Source organism: Nuphar pumila, unplaced genomic scaffold (assembly GCF_984573655.1).
Source record: "Nuphar pumila unplaced genomic scaffold, dmNupPumi1.hap1.1 HAP1_SCAFFOLD_1307, whole genome shotgun sequence".
NCBI lineage: Eukaryota > Viridiplantae > Streptophyta > Magnoliopsida > Nymphaeales > Nymphaeaceae > Nuphar > Nuphar pumila.
The window spans coordinates 29,538-36,164 of record NW_028323638.1 but is presented as its reverse complement, the minus strand read 5'-3'; the positions used below and the strand labels follow the sequence as shown (position 1 = coordinate 36,164).

The window sequence follows — 6,627 nt, the reverse complement described above, 5'->3', positions numbered from 1 at the left end:
AGCTGCCCACGTTGGACAGAGCGCCACGAGTTGCGAAGGGTTCCCTTCGATGGCCTGCGACGCACTTGAATTTCTTGTTACTCTGCGCTCTGCAGCACGCCTTTGCGCATGGCGTGGTGAAGGCCCGTACTCATTGTCAGACGCGCTGGGGTTGGTCTCGCTATCCGATACAATGAATGAGCTCAACGGGGCATTTCGACCTGTTGCTGACGCTCTCCGTCGGCCACGGGTGCGACCGACTCGGGTGGTGGTGGTGGAAGGTTGCCTGCGCTGCGATACGACGCGGCTCGGTCCACGATTCCGTCTCGGTCCTCGCTGGCCGTGCTCGGAGCTCGACGTGATGACGCGTCGTTGCTTATGCAGAATGGGCAATACCAGTCGTCCAGTGGTATGTCCTCCAAGCCAACGTAGTACGTGTGGAACCCCAGATCACAGCCATCGCAAAGAAGGAGCAAATGGTGATTTTCATCAATCATAATCTTTATCCGGGATGAACAGAAGGCGAAAATCGATTGTCTCCAAGATGCTAGTACCCAGTAAAGTCTTGTCACGAATACTCCGCCGCCCTGCTGTTCTTTGAGCCCTCGGTGTGGGCCATGTACCTGTTGCTTGTGTCAATGTTTGTCCTGCATGTTGGGGTCAACATCATAAGCCACTGCATGCTGCTGCCCTGCCATCCTTCCACCGCATAGGTGGCCCCCACTCCCTCCAATGGGGCTTCAGGTACTTGAAAAAGTACTTGAAAAAGAGGAGGACACCAACAGGGTCAATGTCAGGATCACGCAGCCGCCCACGACAACGAAGCTTGCTCATTCGTGCGACACGGGCAAGTCCCACTCCACAGTAAATGGCTGACAATCATGTTTGTGCTGCAGTAGCGGACAAGACTGTTTCATTATGGGACCTGCGGAAATCTGGGATTGACAAATTGATGGCCTGGGCCTGTGAAGCATGCAATACCGCTCTTTGACTTCCTGCTGGACTCCACAGAACATGCATTCGTTGGAGGTGTAGACTGCGGAGTGGTATGCACCCGCATGGCTCTGGTGTGTCCCTAATCTGCGAGTTTCCGTGCCATTCTGCAGGGAGCGACCTCAACGAGTTGGTCTGCCACTGGCATGACGAAAGGGTGTTTGGACAATGGATTTGCTTTCTCACACCGGTATTGATGTGCTCTTCATGGTAACACACCTCCTGGGCCGTCTTGCCGTGAGGGATTGATGGCATCATCCATGTGGATGCAGTAGTGCTGTTACGATACGCCATCATCATCCATGACAGTGCCTTGAATTGGCCGATTTCCATGTTTTGTGGTGCAACGATGTACAGCACATCCAACAGACAGAATCGCCTCGATGCATGCGATTTTTAATAGCTACGATGATGCTGATGAAGTTGAAATGTTCATCAATACAACAGCATCAAAAACTCGCTCAGCGCTGGGTGATCTGCAGTCGGGAAGGGGGTTCTTGCCTCAACCGCACTCTCATGCATACGAGCCAAAAGGGTAACAGTTTGCAAATGGACAGGCTGAATATTGTGTGATCTTTCTTGTAGGCAAAGCGGAGTCGGGGACAACAGCCGGAGGAGGATGGAGATAACACGGCCTGTAGTTCATTCGTTCAGAGGTGACTCAAAATGGCTGGGTTTGAGCAAGGTCCTAGATAAAGATGCACTTATTGGCCTCACCGACAGTGGGCAATTATACGTTTCGTCATTCTCACCTGGTGAAGAAGTGTCATGTGCCAGCGATACAGTTGGCTTAGCACACAACCTGCCCTTGCCAACTGAAGCTCATTCACTGTATGCCTGGTTTCCCTGTAGCTGGACAGCTCGAAGGTGCTCAAGTGGCATGAGCACTCTCGGGTCTTGGCTTGGAGTGAAAATAGCGTTTGAAGCAGGAAGGTCGACCCTTGCGTCTTATTGCATGTCAAAGGCACATCAGCAATTACTCCATGGAAGGAGAATGGGTCCAGATCTTGCTGCAGAACAGGGAATACCACTGTATTCGCATACTGAGCATAGGCTTGGCACCAGGTCTTTGTGACGTTCCAAGATGACCACAGTGGGTTGTCCAGCACTTTGATGTTACAATAACAATTGCCAATGCAACAAAGCGTCACAACAACCAGCAAAGCCATGGCAACAAAAATGCAAAACCTCACAAGCCACCTTCCGTTACAGTGCAAAATGTTACACAACGATTGGATATCGCAGCCTTCCGCCAGGATCCGACTAGGGCTGACACTTGGGCCCCCTTGGGTGGGGTTTCGCTGTAGGCCCAAAGCTCAAGGGACATCAATGGCAACGTTACACTGGGCAAACACAGGGCATGGCTGAATTCTTGTTCATTCCATGATAAGCTGCACACCCACTATTAGCATTTAAAATGCTATCTGGTTTCGCACCCTCCAACAGGGGAGGGCGCGAGCTTCGTCGCACACATTATCCAAGTGCACCAGCCTGCATGCATGTCACGGAAATGCCCCCTGAGGTCAGCCAACCAGCCGTGCAGCACGCTGACAAGAAGAATATAGCGATGCTGTCGCAAAAATAGTCCACAGCTTACAACTACCGTAACAATCCCAAGGAACGGGCGGTCACATCACATCATGCTTTTGGACTCGCCGTCAAGTTTACATAGAGAAAATAGGCTGATTTTTCCAAAACGATGCCACGCTCCCAAAAGCTACGGTATGGCTGAAACAGCCGTGGATGGTTCTGCGCTTCCATTGAGAAGTGCGACATTAGTAGTGCAGCATAGACTGTGCAATAAAATACACAGGGAGCTTTTCGGCATCCACTATATCTCTCAAGAGCCTTTTGAAGCACAACCTCTTCCCACAGAAATTATGTCATTCCCTTCAATGCGATTAAGCACGCCAATCGAAAGGAACAAACCTCCAAGACCAAAGTAGGAGCCACTTTGTATTTCCTGCGAGGAGGTATGACTTAGTCACGTCTGCAAGAAGCACTTAGTCATGGCTTGCAGCCCTGTTGGACTGACGTCAGGTTAAGCGCACTTTGGACGTGCTGCTGCAGCACAGCCGGGTCATGTACATAGTGTTAGGAGTGTGTGCACCTGCGCCAAAGCAGCTGCCGCATGCTGTCAATACCGAGGTTGATCACCTCGTCAAAAATAGTTAATATCCACAACATATCAAGCCTGAGAGCTTGATACTACTTCTTTAAGTCGATTGATGCCCGGCTCCTCGGCAGCGCTTGTTTCAACGCTAGGAGCTCGTGCTTCGGCTGCCATCGTCGCAAGCAGTTGATTGGCAGCATCATCCTTTCTCTGGCGGCGTGCCAGGCACCACAGAACGCAGCTCAGGATGGCGGTAATGAGGAGCAGGCCGACCCCGACGACGATGAGTGCATCCACGCCATCGTTGCTCCAGATGAATTGGACGTGGTCGTCACACCTATGCCACCAACCAATCTCCCCTCAAAATGCTGACAAACCGCTCATGCTCCGTTGAAGGGTGAGAAGGGAAGTGCTGGACTGTTCAGGACTCACTGCCAAGCTGCTCGCAGCACCTCGTACTCGTGCTATCGACGACTTCCCATATTCGGCATCAACCATCCAACCATCAAACAAAATGGCCTTGGCATCGGACCCAATGAAGGGATCAAGCAAACATGAAAATCTGCGTTGCTTAGAAAAACCATTGAAAATTGTCCACTTGCTTTGTGACAAATCGCCGGAAAGCATCTGAACACCTGCCCCACGTTCTCAAAGTCCCAGGAAATTCCTCTGACGATAACATTTTCAAGGTGCACTCGATTCATACAAACACTCCCTTGGTGCAGAAATTTGGTGACAGATCCTGCGCAATGAACCACATCATCGGTCACTTAACACGAATAATGGGTGTCAAGCTATGATGGAGTGTACATCACAATGCCTGCACTATGCAAGATAATCATGTGGCGTGAGCACTTTCGTCTCGTGAATCTTAGCCCATATCTCGGGACAGCTTTATCAGGACATGGTTAGGTTTCATTTTAGGTGTCTGGATATTCATTTGCATGCCTCACATGAGCACAGCAGCGCACCTGTCCACTTCCTGGCATCCCAGACGTCCAGGAGGAGGGGCAGTAGGTGGCGATAGAGGAGGGGGGGCAGGGAAGTGTTCATACCATATCATGGGGGAACAGTCCCGCGATACAGTAGTACCCTGGTGGGTACTCGTTCATGTAGCTTGTGAGATCATTGCCGATTGTTGAGTCATAGTTGCACTGGGAGATCTTACCAGACTTCAACGCATCCTTCATGCAATCTGCAGCACCAGTAGCAAGGCCATTGGTAAGTTAATAGCAATGATAGAACGGGCATAGTCAGGCAATGAAGATGATATGTGCACGCACAGCTGCAGGACGATGCTTCATCAGATTGGGTTTTGGCCCCCATGGCAGTTTCCCCCATTCATGCAACTGGGGCACCTAGACCCGCAAATCACATGGTCTGGTGAAGCACTGGTGCAGGACCGTTCACTCGATGCCAGACGGCTCATGCAGGACCAGTCTGATAAGATCAAGCGTGCTATATACGGTTGCTGGGATGTGCATGTCCATTTTCCAGTAGATTACCGTGTTTTAACCCACACAATAAGATAGTAAGTCATTCAACGGTGAACCGGGAACCATGCCGTGTCTTTATTGGTGGATCGCACTCTTGAACTTGCGCTTTCCATCCTCAATCTTCGCGATAGCCGCAATGACGAGGCTCACTCCTGTGAGAAGTAGCACAGCTGTGCATATACTGATGGCACGACCTGGGCCTGACTGAGGGAGACAACGCGAGCATGCCATTTAGAAAGGAATGCCAACAGGGATTAGGTTTGCGGCAGGCTTGTGGCAGAGATGAGTCGTCCCGGGTTGGCTTTGTGAGTTGTAACCTGCACTGTTTGGTCAGCGGTCAGTGGAAAAAACGCAGTATCTGACATTAGGTCAGTCTGGACGCGATCAGACCCGCATTGCTGGGGAGAAATGATGTGCAGCTTCGCATGCGCGCATTACTTTCGACGGTGCTGGTGTTTTCTTGAAGCAGGACCAGTATGAGATGGAATCTTGCGATTTCGAATAGTACGCGATGACTTCATATAGCACGACTCCCTCCAGAAGAGGCTTTTAAAGAATCACTGTGTGCGGTGCGTCATGTACGGTGCAAGCAGTGAACATCAAAAAATGAGGCAACGAGCTATGGGACCAACATGAACAATAATGCTGGCATGATTGCAAATTATCAGCGCCCGGTGGCTTTCTGAGAAAACATTGCGCTTGCTTGGCGTGACAAAAGCAGGGCATGCAACGCACGTTCCAACCCTGTGTCCCAAAGCGATACGCTCAAGATGGAACCTGTCGCCCTTGTGTAGCCACTGATGATTCTTCCTATGCGCAGATAATTGTCAACCCAACTCAAAACTGTGGATGTGTCTGTTCTTGTACATTACATTTTAATATGGTGGTTCCAACTGTGATGCATCCGACGCTCATGAAATTCAAAACAGCGACCTAGCGTTCCATAGAAAAACAAAGTGTGGTGTGTGAACAGTTTCCAAATATCGAAGAAACGATGAAGAGGCGTACCAACGTTTTTGGTATCCGAGCAAGCGCAACGTTTGGGCACAGCAACAGCAAAGTGCCACGCAATTGATAAGGGATGGGGGTGAATCACGTTTGACACGTCGACAACGTGCCCCCTTAAATACACTCATATGTATGGACTAGCCACAGTGGCACACTACAGTGTCAGTGGCAGCAGCAGATAATCTGGAGATAGTGGGAAGCTTGGCAGAAGCCCTCGTACGTAACACTGAGAAGGCGCTCACTAGACCAAGGACACAGCATACCAATACTGCCACGCGTTCGACAGGTCGACCAAATAACATGCTGGCACATTCACAATGAGCTCCGGATCCGCCCTTGGTGTACACGTGCGAAGGTGACAGAAAGGTGCACATCAATAGGTCAGATTCCTTTCACCATAGCCAAAAATTCATAGGAGTGGACGTCCCTTCACCATACCCAAAAAGTTCATAGGAGTGGACGTCACTTCTTTCAAGGTCGACGGTGCAGCGCTTACTCCAGGCATGGACTCAAGACACAGGACTGAAACGTGGGTCCGGGGAGGTGAGTCGGCGAGGCCTCGAGCCCAAGGGCGTGCATCTGGTAATAGCTGCATACGCCCGGTATGCTGCTTGCTCCTTGGCAAGCAAAGTACTCCCCGGAATCATTGCATCCCTTCAACGTGAAGGTGTCAGACCACGTGCTAAGTACTTTGCCGCTCCCACCCCAAAACATGACAAATGCCAGCATTCACTGAATGCACAGCTTTTAAAAGACCTTTTTTTCATCATGAACTTTGTTCGTCATTTAAAATGTTGTGTATCTCTACAGCCACTAAATTACGTAAACTTCTGATTTCCAAGCCTCAATGCTTAACCTCGCATGCCACCTTCTGCCTGCACAACTTTTGGACTATCAGCCGAAGCATAAGTGTCAAAAGCAAATGTAAACCTTGTCTTGTGTAACGACTCAGAACTGAAAAGAAAGCTTCTTGCAACCCGCCTGGTAGCGGTTGCGAGAAATGACTCTCTAATAACTCGGTTGCAAGAAAGAACATCC

At 50.2% G+C, this 6,627-nt stretch overlaps 1 long non-coding RNA gene across 1 annotated transcript; it reads right to left on the bottom strand.

The window, feature by feature from the left end:
- Positions 1 to 2,234: 2,234 nt before the first annotated feature.
- LOC149809395 (uncharacterized) lies at positions 2,235 to 4,990 on the bottom strand. The gene is made up of 3 exons (XR_016429736.1): positions 4,674 to 4,990; positions 4,057 to 4,280; positions 2,235 to 3,422 (listed from the first exon to the last, which is right to left on the bottom strand). It is a non-coding gene; the product is annotated as an uncharacterized LOC149809395 (long non-coding RNA).
- Positions 4,991 to 6,627: the final 1,637 nt, after the last annotated feature.